This window comes from Schistocerca americana, chromosome 4 (genome assembly GCF_021461395.2).
Source record: "Schistocerca americana isolate TAMUIC-IGC-003095 chromosome 4, iqSchAmer2.1, whole genome shotgun sequence".
In the NCBI taxonomy this organism is placed as follows: domain Eukaryota; kingdom Metazoa; phylum Arthropoda; class Insecta; order Orthoptera; family Acrididae; genus Schistocerca; species Schistocerca americana.
In genome coordinates, this window is record NC_060122.1 from 302,650,682 (window position 1) to 302,664,003 (window position 13,322).

At 46.1% G+C, this 13,322-nt stretch overlaps 1 non-coding gene across 1 annotated transcript; it reads left to right on the forward strand.

The window, feature by feature from the left end:
• The first annotated feature begins 11,024 nt into the window (after positions 1-11,024).
• On the forward strand, positions 11,025-11,097 carry Trnav-aac. Its single transcript has one exon. It is a non-coding gene; the product is annotated as a tRNA-Val (tRNA).
• The last annotated feature ends 2,225 nt before the right edge of the window (positions 11,098-13,322 follow it).

Genomic DNA, 13,322 nt, shown 5'->3' on the forward strand with positions numbered 1-13,322 from the left:
GGGAGATGAAGAAGCTTGCACAGAGTAGAGTAGCATGGAGAGCTGCATCAAACCAGTCTCAGGACTGAAGACCACAACAACAACAACAACAACATAGAGGCAGCATGGCTCAGTATTCCTGCTGTTACTTCGAACGACTTGAGTCCTTGCCACGTTGAGTTGCTGCACCACGTCGAGCAAGAGGACGTCCTACACGATATTCGAAGGTATCGCATGACTTTTGTCACCTCAATGTGTATTCAAAGATAATAATTACACTGAAGTCACAGGGATTTATGATGGCCCCCTGGACGCTGCAAAAGGCGGGACATGGTTCTTATTAGGTTGTGTAATCACCACAGACCGAGCTTCCAGGCTGGCCATAAAGTTCGTAAGGAGTTCACGTGTTAGGGCGTTCGATTCCTCCCCCAGCGCGATTGACAACTGCTCGAAGTTTGTCGGTGCATGTGAACGAATTGCAACACAACGCAATCCACTTGGGATTTAAGTCGGAAGAACGCGAAGGCCAACTCATTCGCCGAAATTCATCTCGCTCCTCCTCCTACACGTTTCGATGCGGTCGCGCGTTGTCATCCATAAAAATAAATGGTTCAAATGGCTCTGAGCACTATGGCACTTAACATCTATGGTCATCAGTCCCCTAGAACTTAGAACTACTTGAACGTAAATAACCTAAGGACAGCACACAACACCCAGTCATCACGAGGCAGAGAAAATCCCTGACCCCGCCGGGAATCGAACCCGGGAACCCGGGCGTAGGAAGCGAGAACGCTACCGCACGACCACGAGCTGCGGACATAAAAATAAAGTCAGAGCCGACAGCATGAGGGAAGAAGTACAATGTCACAATTACGCCGGCCACTGAATGAACCGAGTTCAAAGATTTGTAGGACAGTCACCCGCGCAATATTATGCCACGCCAGATCCTAACATCTGGACCACCAAAACCATTATTTTCGATTTTCCTGGGCGCATTTCGTCTTCTTGCGCCTCGCGACGTGGGGCATGTCCGATATTGTCACATGATCGTTTTGGTGATCCAAGGAATGTGTTACGAGGAGGCATAATGTTGCATGGCTTTAATCATCTCGTAATCTTTGAACACGGTGCACTCGCCGTCCATTTGCTGCTGACTTCATTTCTATGGATGACAACGTGTGAATCGTGTGCAACAGTACAGGTCGACGACCTGTTTGAACCAGAGGATTTTCGCGAAGGCGCTGGACTGCCCGTTCTCCCGACTTAAATCCCACCAAGCACGGGTGGTATGCGTGCGTTGGGGAGGCGGATTGTAGCATGTCCACAGACCACCATCGATCAGTTGTCAGCCGCTTTGATATAACAATTGTACCCCCTACCACAAGAACTCCTTACCAACCTTGCGGCAAGCATGGGAACACGTTGCAGAACATGCATAGCCGTCCGTGGTAATCACACACTCTATTAAGAACCATGTCACGCATTTTGTCCAGGGGACCATTATGTACCGCGGTGACTTCATTATAGTTTTTGCTTTTAACTAAAGAGTGATTTCAATTCGTCTCACTGCGTATTTCTTTCAGTTACTTGTTGTACTATACCTTAGCAGTTCTTTCTATAAGGGTCCAGGCTTCAACGGGCTTTGTCACTTGCCACTTGGCTGTGACACATCGTGTGGAAATATAGATTATATCTTCCTGCAATTCCGAAACGCATAAAACACTGTACCACATCGGAGAATTCTAACCATACGGAGTACTTCTTTAATTAAGTATTTAGCTGACAGAACCCAGTAAGTTCTATTTCACAGTTAATGTTCCGCTGAAGCGAAGGTAATATTGGTTGTGCCCCATAGAATCGTAGTACGTTTTATAATGCTCTCAGCATGCATAAACTACACTACTGGCCATTACGATTGCTACACCACGAAGATGACGTGCTACAGACGCGAAATTTAACCGACAGGAAGAAGATGCTGTGAAATGCAAATGATTAGCTTTTCAGAGCATTCACACAAGATTGTCGCCGGTGGCGACACCTACAACGTGCTGACATGAGGAAAGTTTCCAACCGATTTCTCATACACAAACAGCAGTTGACCGGCGTTTCCTGGTGAAACGTTGTTGTGATGCCTCGTGTAAGGAGGAGAAATGCGTACCATCACGTTTCCGACTTTGATAAAGGTCGGATTGTAGCCTATCGCGATTGTGGTTTATCGTGTCGTGACATTGCTGTTCGCGTTGCTCGAGATCCAACGAACTGTTAGCATAACTGGTACTACGGAACGCCGTGCTGGATCCCAACGGCCTCGTATCACTAACATTCGAGATGACAGGCATCTTATCCGCATGGCTGTAACGGATCGTGCAGCCACGTCTCGATCCCTGAGTCAACAGATGGGGACATTTGCAAGACAACAACCATCTGCACGAACAGTTCGGCGATGTTTGCAGCAGCATGGACTATCAGCTCGGAGACCATGGCTGCGGTTACCCTTGACGCTGCATCACAGACAGGAGCGCCTGCGATGGTGTACTCAACAACGAACCTGGATGCACGAATAGCAAAACGTCATTTTTTTCTGATGAATCCAGGTACTGTTTACAGCATCATGATGGTCGCATCCGTGTTTGGCGACATCGCTGTGAACGCACGTTGGAAGCGTGTATTCTTCATCGCCATACTGGCGTATCACCCGGCGTGATGGTGTGAGGTACCATTGGCTACTCGTCTCGGTCACCTCTTGTTCGCATTGACGGCTGTTTGAACAGTGGACGTTACATTTCAGATGTGTTACGACCCGTGGCTCTTCCCTTCATTCGCCCTGCGAAACCCTACATTGCAGCAGGATAATGCTCGACCGCATGTTGCAGGTCCTATACGGGCCTTTCTGGATACAGAAAATGTTCGACTGCTGCCCTGGCCAGCACATTCTCCAGGTCTCTCACCAATTGAAAACGTCTGGTCAATGGTGGTCGAGCAACTGGCTCGTCACAATACGCCGCTCACTACTCTTGATGAACTGTGGTATCGTGTTGAAGCTGTTTGACTCAATGCCCAGGCGTATCAAGGCCGTTATTACGGCCAGAAGTGGCTGCTCAGGGTACTGATTTCTCAGGATCTATGCACCCAAATTGAGTGAAAATGTAATCACATGTCAGTTCTAGTATAATATATTTGTCCAATGAATACCCGTTTATCATCTGCATTTCCACTTGGTGTAAAAATTTTAATGGCCAGCAGTGTATTTATCAGGTAGTGTCAGCGGCACTGTAAGACTATTCACCGACGATGTTGTTAGGTACCGGCAAGTATAGTCGTTTGACGATCTTCAGGAAATATATGGCAGCTCTCTTTCAATGTGGACAAAGGTAAGATAATGCTTACAACGCTGAGAAGGAAACCGATAGTATCTGATTATTAGATTACTGGTGAACATCTTGAGCTCGTCACGTTCTATAAGTATTTGGGACTATATTAAGAAGCGATATGAAACGGGAAGATAACATAAACGAATATTACAGAGAATGGATGGAAGGTACAGATTAATTGGAAGGGTTTTGGAAAAATGCAAAGCATCTGTAAAGGTAATAGCATACAAGACGCTAGTTGGACCTATTCCAGAATGATGTTAGAGCATTCTGAGTCTGTTTCAAGTAGGCATGATAACAGACATCGATCGAATTCAGGGTCGCCCTGTTAATGTCATATCACACCGGTGTATCTCTTACGCAAGTGTAGCGGAAAAACTAGGGGAACTTAAATGCGAATCCTTGGAAGATAGGCGACGTTGTTCTCACGAAAGCGTGTTTGTGAAATTAAGCAACCAGTATTCGAAGAAAGAATTCTTCCGATTGTTATGTTGCCAACATCGTATATTTTCCATAGGAATCGCAAGAATAAAATAATATGTCGACAGTCACTAGCTTCTCGCTCAATACGCGAATGGAACAAGAAAGAAAATCGATAATGGTGGTTCGATATACCCTCACCCATGCACTATATAGTGGTTAGTGGAGTGCTTGTGTAGATGTAGATGTAAAAATAGCTCCAATTTCCCGGTTTCCGCGAAGGGTTTCTGCGGGATTCCACTGGTTATAAAGCAAAGCTGGAACTTGAAATCACCTCCAAAAATTCGCTACTGGGACTCCCTGTGCACCAGGACCAGTTCGTCTGCTATTTGGCTGAGGAGAACTGGATTCTTCGGCAGATGGGATCTCGAAATGCCTGCTCCATCCTTCGCGACGGAGAACAAATCTTGTGAAAAAGAAGGTGATCTTCACGTAACAGGCCATTCTGGTTTCTCTCGCTAACTTGTGTCTATGTTGTGTGTATAAAGTTGCTGTTCCGCCATTAATGGAGTCCGCCTTCTTAAGATGTGTGTCCACTAGCAAGGGGCTTCCGTAAATAACTTCGGGAAACGCCTGCAGAGGTGCGGAAATTACGACAAAAATTTACGTAAGTTTGTTTCTGCAAGTCGCTTGAGCAAGTTAATTTCAGGAGCTTGCTATTAATATTTGTAAATGTGTCACCACTGGACACTCGTCGTGAGACTTACAAGCGTCAGTTTACACTGTCGTGGTTTATAACCACACCAGCTGCCATCGTTGTTGATTTACTACTACTGAAGGAAAATTGTGACGAAAAACAAAAAGTTAAGGAAAAACAGAAATTTTTGGGCGAAAAATCGCATATGGAGGCGTATATATTTAATTTATCACGACACAGTACTGAATAAACTAAATCAGAGGACTTCACTCAGGTTATAAAATGCTGAGAGTGTAGTATGCATGTTTCGTGCACCTCTTGTCTATTGTACAATCAAATATTCGAAAACAGGATACGAAACTGCAGCAAGCTATTTAATCGGAAGATCAACTTTTAATTACGCTTTGATTTTTGCAAACAGTATTTGTTATAAACGTAACCTGTCTACGTAGCGGAGGTCGCTAATGCACTCGTGTGCGGTGGTGTTCGACTCGGAGGTAAACCGGTTCGAATCCTGGTAGTGGAAAATTTTCAGTGGTGATATTTGACCAGGAGGAGAAGTGGTAGCGTAAGGTTCTTGATCACCAACCTCTGCACTATTGCCCCGGATTAAATTCCAAACCTATCTGCAGGGAGTCGTGAAGTTAGAACATGTGACACTGTTGATAGTGATCCTTCAGTCGGATGGGGCCTTTAAATTCGACGGGCACCTTGGTGCTATTTGAGAGGAGTAGGGTTGTGCTGGTACTGGATTTCACTCTCTCCCTTCCCTTCATCCGTAATAACACAAACTCAACACTATGCTGTACTAGCAGTCATCACAGTCATTCACACGACACAGAGGCACAACTGAGTCGTCACAAGAGGACGGAGGAAAACGATGGCTAACTACTTCGTTGCCCAGCGTGGCTATGTAGGCTTCCAACACCTGTCCCCCCCTCCCCCCCTTCCCGCCACACCCTCATTCTTTGAGTATGGGCCTAAATTTTGCTAAATGTATTACGATAAAATTTAAAAATCAGGTAAAGTTTAGAGTCGTCTGCCCCTCATTCTATACCCCCTTCTTGTGAAACAAAGTAATAGGTAAATCCATTTCGCCCTTTCTTGGCTGACGGTGGTACATCTGGAAACACAACGTCGATTTTGATACGATTACGCCTGGGCCAGATGGAGGATAGTAGACGTACTGATAATAATAGTTTTAAACATGGCTGTGTCTCAGTAATCGTATATAAGTGTCAACGTAGGCATCGCACAGCCAGTCGGTGACAAATAACTGTTTGGTACATTGACCTAGGTTTCGACACCTCTAAGGACATCTTCATCAGAATGGAATTTTAAGAAGCCGAGAAACGGTAAAGTCAAAGTTTCGAGCAGATATGCTCAAGTCTAAAATTAAAAATAAACAAGTTCAAGCCTTTGCCATGCATGCCTTGCTACATCAGACTGATGAAATTCTTAGACGTGTTGAAAGCTAGGTCAATGTCGCAAACACTTCTTTGCAAAAAAATGGTTCAAATGGCTCTGAGCACTATGGGACTTAACTTCTGAGGTCATCAGTCCCCTAGAACTTAGAACTACTTAAACCTAACTAACCTCTGGACATCACACACATCCATGCCCGAGGCAGGATTCGAACCTGCGACCGTAGCGGTCGCGCGGTTCCAGACTGTAGCACCTAGATCCGCTCAGCCACTTCGGCCGGCACTTCTTTGCAATCGATTGGATGTGTGACTCCTATGCCGATAATAATGATTTCATCGTCGTCCGCCAACACATAGCGTAGTGGCATAGCTACCAGAGCGCCATCTGTGGCTACTCTTCAGTAGGGAATGCTAACAGCCAGAAAGCTCAGTGTGATGTGTGTGAAGAAAGCAGTCAACCGTGCCACAGAGACGCACTCCTACTTCCTATAGCCAACCGAGCGGGTTTGAAAGGGATCGAATTGCGGCGTTGTCTTTCCGGAGAATTGCCACAGGAGTTGCGTCTGTTGTGCAACGACGCTGGTATCAGCGGTCATGTGAGGTTCTGGACGTCCATGTACCATAGACGCCTGCCAGGATGGTAGTATTTTAAGGGCAGCAGTGGCAGATCGCACGACTAGAACAGCACAGATAAGAGGATTTGTGAGCCCAGACGCGTCAGTTAGAACTTTTGGGAATCGGTTGTTGTGAAACTACGGGCATATAGTGTTCCACTAATGCCATAGTATCAACGTGCACGGCTCGACTGGTGCCGCCAGAGGATCACTTGGAGGATGGAGTGGCGTGCTGTGGTCTTCAAGTAGGAAAGCAGATTCTGCCTGCATGCAATTCGTGGTTGTCTTCGCTTACGAAGCAGATCAGGTGAGCGCTGTGTCGTAGATTGCATTCGTCCAAGAGACACTGGCCTCAAGCTAGTCCTTATGATCTGGCATGGGGTTAACTGAAACTCTCGTTCACTTTTGCTGTTTCTGAAGGTTAAGCGAACAAGCGCTCGGTACGTGCAGAGCTGCTAAACCCGTTCTTTTGCCGTTCTTACAACGGGCGGCGGGGGGGGGGGGGGGGGGGGAGTGATGCTTTGCTCCAAAAGGATAATGTTAGGCCACACACTGCCCGTGAAACTCAACGTGCTCTGCAAGACGTGTTTCAGCTTCCTTGGCCGGCACGATCTCCGACTTGTCTCAAGTCGAGCACACGTTGAGAATGATGAGTCGAGATTTGATTCATGCGCCTCGTTAATCAATAACTGTTACAGAGCTGCGTGAACAGGTAGAACAGCCGTGGCATAATATATCCCAGGGCAGTATTCGCAATCTGTACGATCGATTGACTTGGCAGAAAATCCAAAAAAATTTGGTCTTATGTCAAAGCGGTAGATGGATCAAAACAAAATGTCCAGACACTCTGTGACCAAAATGGTGCCGGTCGGAGTGGCCGTGCGGTTCTAGGAGCTACAGTCTGGAATAGAGCGACCGCTACGGTCTCAGGTTCGAATCCTACCTCGGGCATGGATGTGTGTGATGTCTTTAGGTTAGTTAGGTCTAAGTAGTTTTAAGTTCCAGGGGACTGATGACCTCAGATGTTAAGTCCCATAGTGCTCAGAGCCAACTGAGCCAACCAAAGTGGTACTGAAGCAGAGGATGACAGACTAAAGGCCGAAATACTAAATGTCTTTTTCCAAAGCTGTTTCACAGAGGAAGACTGCACTGTAGTTCCTTCCCTAGATTCTCGCACAGATGACAAAATGGTAGATATCGAAATAGATGACAGAGGGATAGAAAAACAATTAAAATCGTTCAAAAGAGGAAAGGCCACTGGACCTGATGGGATACCAGTTCGATTTTACACAGAGTACGCGAAGGAACATGCCGCCCTTCTTGCAGTGGTGTACCGTAGGTCTCTAGAAGAGCGTAGCGTTCCAGAGGATTGGAAAAGGGCACAGGTCATCCCCGTTTTCAAGAAGGGCGTCAAACAGATGTGCAGAACTATAGACCTATATCTCTAACGTCGATCAGTTGTCGAATTTTGGAACACGTTTTATGTTCGAGTATAATGACTTTTCTGGAAACTAGAAATCTACTCTGTAGGAATCAGCATGGGTTTCGAAAAAGACGATCGTGTGAAACCCAGCTCGCGCTATTCGTCCACGAGACTCAGAGGGTCATAGACACGGGTTCCCAGGTAGATGCCATGTTTCTTGACTTCCGCAAGGCGTTCGATACAGTTCACCACAGTCGTTTAATGAACAAAGTAAGAGCATATGGACTATCAGACCAATTGTGTGATTGGATTGAAGAGTTCCTAGATAACAGAATGCAACATGTCATTCTCAGTGGAGAGAAGTCTTCCGAAGTAAGAGTGATTTCAGGTGTGCCGCAGGGGAGTGTCGTAGGACGTTGCTATTCATGATAAATGACCTTGTGGATAACATCGGAAGTTCACTGAGGCTTTTTGCGGATGATGCTGTAGTATATCGAGAGGTTGTAACAATGAAAAATTGTACAGAAATGCAGGAGGATCTGCAACGAATTGATGCATGGTGCAGGGAATGGCAATTGAATCTCACTTTAGATAGAGAAGTGTAATGTGCTGCGAATACATAGAAAGAAAGATCATTTATCATTTAGCTACAATATAGTAGGTCAGCAACAGGAAGCAGTGAATTCCATAAATTATCAGGGAGTACGCGTTAGGAGTGATTTAAAATAGAATGATCATATAAAGTTGATCGTCGGTAAAGCAGATACCAGACTGAGATTCATTGGAAGAATCCTAAGGAGATGCAATCCGAAAACAAAGGAAGTAGGTTACAGTACACTTGTTCGCCCACTGCTTGAATATAGCTCACCGGTGTGGGATCCGTACCAGATAGGGTTGATAGAAGGGATAGAGAAGATCCAACGGAGAGCAGCGCGCTTCGTTACAGGATCATTTAGTAATCGCGAAATCGTTACGGAGATGATAGATAAACTCCAGTGGAAGACTCTGCAGGAGAGACGCTCAGTAGCTCGGTACGGGCTTTTGTTGAAGTTTCGAGAACATACCTTCACCGAGGAGTCAAGCTGTACATTGCCCTTGCTCCCTCCTACATATATCTCGCGAAGAGACCATGAGGATAAAATCAGAGAGATTAGAGCCCACACAGACGCATCCCGATAATCTTTCTTTCCACGAACAGTACGAGACTGGAATAGGAGGGAGAACCGCCACACACCGCCAGGTGGCTTGCGGAGTATGGATGTAGATGTAGATGTAGATCGACTGGATGCCAGAGTCAGCGCCTGCATTGCTGCTGTGGAGGTTACAGCACGTAGAAATTTGGGTATTTCAGTGTTGGTCTATACTGGTTCCTTAGAACGGCTTGTGCTATTGATTTGTAAATGTAATCATTTCACGTACTCCGTTTGCACGGATGCAACAATAAATCTTGAGTGAACTGGAAATCTCTAAAAGTGTACAGGCCTACCAATTTTTTTCCCCCGGCAGTGTATCTGGTTAGGGGTTCCAATAGCGGATTTGCTACCGCGATCTCTCTTTGCGCCAATCTCCTCGACATTGACATTTTCTTACCGGTACTGAACACAAAAAACATCTGCGCGTTTGAGGAAAACTTCCAGCATCTGCAAAATTCGGCAAGTACTTGTAGCCAGATGCAAGAATCTCTCTTGTCCGCAAGAATCTCTTTCCTCCAAGTTGCACAGATTCCTTCTGAAAGTTGAAGCAACTTGTGGAAGTCGACATGTTGGGAGTGCTCCCACGACAAAGAATTTGCACAAGCGACTTGCGGAAGTTTACTTGCCATTGGACGCACCCCTTCAGGCTCACATGGTGTACCATCCCTGCTTCCGGTAGGAGGGGTAGGGCCTCGTCGTGACTACAACGCCCCTCTAGATGAGGGTCTACGGTGTACGCCAGACGCCTTCCGACCTTGCGGCGACCTCGGCTGGTGGTATAAAGGGCGCGCCGCGGCTGGGACCCGGCAGTCGGCTCTCAGCAAGGCAGGCAGTATGGCGGCGCGTAAACTCTTCGCAGTCCTCCTCCTCATCGGTGAGTCAAACCCTCAGAGCAGATGCTAGTCAACAAGCTGTTCTGCTCCACTTTGCCTCCCCATCTTTCACTGACTATTTTGCCGGTGGAAAAGGTTATCGAAATGAAAAGTGTCTAGTTATGCACCAGAGCGGGATTCGAACCCAGCCGTCTGCCTTTCTACATAGTCACTGCAGCATTACTTGGCAAGCCACGTTGTGATGTGTGCCAAAGTCTCTTTGTATTTTCATATAGGTACCGCCCATTTTTGTTCCATATTCGGATTCTACGCCAAAATAATTTTCACCGTTTACTCAAACTATTGTTTTTCATCCGTAGTAGATGGTGCTGTAACCGACGAATATCAAATGTGCCTGCTTTTGCGATTAAGAACCGACGCCTTTGGATGATAGATTTCATTTACGATGTAAATGTGAATCTTTGGTAAATGTGATTGTACAGTTCAAATGACATGGCTAGACACTGATATTTCTGGCAAATAAACTACGGGGTTGGTCGTGATGATTACGCAAGCTATCGGAATGCTTGATTCCGGTGGCTGCACTCGAGCCACGCCGTCAGGGTGACTGATTTCGGTGTGTGCATTCATCCAACCGTCGTAACAGTCGTGCTGGCCGCTACGCGGCTGCCGGGGAATATAACCACAATCATTGTAAAGTGGTAAATGCAAATGTCGTGTGACTAGGGCCTCCCGTCGGGTAGACCGTTTGCCGTGTGCAAGTCCTTGCCGCTAATGAAGTGATTGCTTTTGGTGACATCATTTGCAATAGCGACTGCGCGAATTGACGGTACCTCGTACGGAAAGAAAGAGTAGCTGATGCTACTGAGGACTCGGCCGTGAGCATTTCCGACGACTTCTTGGGCTCTTATTCGTGATGGCATTCAGACAGGCAAGGGTGTTGTCGATTGTTGCATACGAATACGAAATACCTGCATTGTGCGTTTCCGCAAAGTGATTTTTGGGGATTTTTACGCCAAAGTTGCGATCGTCCTACAAGTTGTGTCAGATGTGGAGCGCAGAGCGTAGCAGTTTCCGTGGTGTAGCCGTTATCACGTCTGCCTAACACGCAGAAGGTCCACGGTTCGATTCCGGGCGGAAACACTTTTTCGTCGCACTCAACAAGACACTTGCTACAATCTCTACTGTGACCATTTAAATCAATTTCAAACGTCCCACCACCAGGGTGCAGATGGCTCAAATGATACATGAAACTCTTTCAGAACCGGCTATTTGGTTTTTGTGCTTACCTGGAGGGCTGGAGATGCGCGGTGCAGCCGCCGGCATGCCGGTAGTTGCCACAACACCCAGTCCCTGAGCGGAGAAAATCTCCGACCCAGCCGGGAATCGAACCCTGGCCCTTAGGATTGACATTTTGTCGCGCTGACCACTCAGTTTCCAGGGGCGGACACGTGGTAAGTTGTGTATGAAGTGACAGTGACGGGCGCACCTGCGATGGATGCTCACCGAAATCAAGCACCCCAGTGGTGAGAAGCAGGTGGACTCAGCGAAATAAAGCATCCCGTTGGGAACCGAAAATTATTACACCCTCGTCGTTAGCACATTGGACTCTCATGCGGGAGGACGACGGTTCAAACCCGTGTCCAAGCCGGCCGCGGTGGTCTAGCGGTTCTAGGCGCTCAGTCCGGAACCGCGCGACTGCTACGGTCGCAGGTTCGAATCCTGCCTCGGGCATGGATGTGTGTGATGTCCTTAGGTTAGTTAGGTTTAAGTAGTTCTAAGTTCTAGGGGACTGATGACCACAGATGTTAAGTCCCATAGTGCTCAGAGCCATTTGAACCATTTGAACCGTGTCCAACCATCCTGAGTTGGGTTCTTCATGATTTCTCTAAATAGCTTAAGGCAAATGCCGGGACGTTTCTTTCAAAAGGGCACGGCCGCTTTCCTTCTCCATGCTCTTCATTCGAGCTTGTGCTCCGTCTCTGATGATCTCGCTGCCGACGTGACGTTAAACACCAATCTCCTCCTCCTCCTCCTGTTCGTGGATCACGCTAGACATCGTTTCAAACCAGACATTGGAAAAGCTAACCATATTGTACTGTACAGTCAGATTTGCAACAATAAAGTAAATTTCGAACATAAATATCAACAGATAGAAAACAAAGATTAACATTTACATCGTAAATTATGTGTACAATCAAATGCGTTGGTGTCTAATTGCAAAAACATGCAACTTGATTTTTTTTATTACAGCGCCAACTACCAAACAGTGGTTTGAGTAAACTGAACTAATTTTTTTGCGTGGAGTCCGAATAAGCAGTATAAAATGGGAGTTGCCATTAGAAAATACGCAGGAGGGGTGGTTAGGAGGTGGCCAGTTGTAGCACAAGCTGATGTCCCATTTACTAAAAAAAATTGCTCTGAGCACTATGGGACTTAACATCTGCGGTCATCAGTCCCCTAGAACTTAGAACTACTTAAACCTAACTAAGGACATCACACACATCCATGCCTGATGCAGGATTCGGTCACGCGGTACCAGACTGAAGCGCCTAGAACCGCACGGCCACACCTGCCGGCCCATTTACTAATATTAACTTTCACCTAGAACATTTTTTTGTCGTTCGATGCCTTGTTTGTTTTAACTTGAGACAACTAAATATTTTGGAAACGACGTATTGTACGACAAAAATGTTGTAGGTGGAGAGTTAATATTAGTAAAGGGGACAAGCTTCTTGAGCTGTTCAGCCAATAGAAGGTACCTTAGACGTTTCAGTCCCACAGCTGTCGACATCGCATGTAGGTTTTGGGGAAACTATGGAAAACCGACTTCAGGTCTCCAACAAGGGTACTTTATTTCCTTTTGTCCCGAAAACATGTACGAGACGCTGAAACTGCCATTACACTTGTCTACAATAATTATGGCTGTGAAGGTAAATTGAAATCTTGATTAAATTGTTTAGAGAGTCAAAAAGTTACTACCGGTAACAGTCTTGAAAAGTATTAGTTTGTAGAAATCTGTAGACGATCCAGTCGATGTAACTACAACAACTGATACTGCTATACCAAGGAAACCTCCTTATAAGAAAGATAGCGCTATCATTTCCATTTCGTCATTTTGGTTGCCAGTCTCGTGCAAAAATGTCCCCTCGCAACATGGATTTGACGCTGTTGCGTCTTGTAGAAATGTGAAAATCCTGTTCTGAAAGTCCTAGGGGACTCATGACCTCAGACGTTAAGTGCCATAGTGCTCAGAGCCATTTGAACCTGTTCTGATTTGAATTTAAAAGTGATATTCTGCGCAAAAATGGATATATTAGCCTCTACATAGTATTTGCAAGCATACGCGATTTTTAGCTGGGTGATAA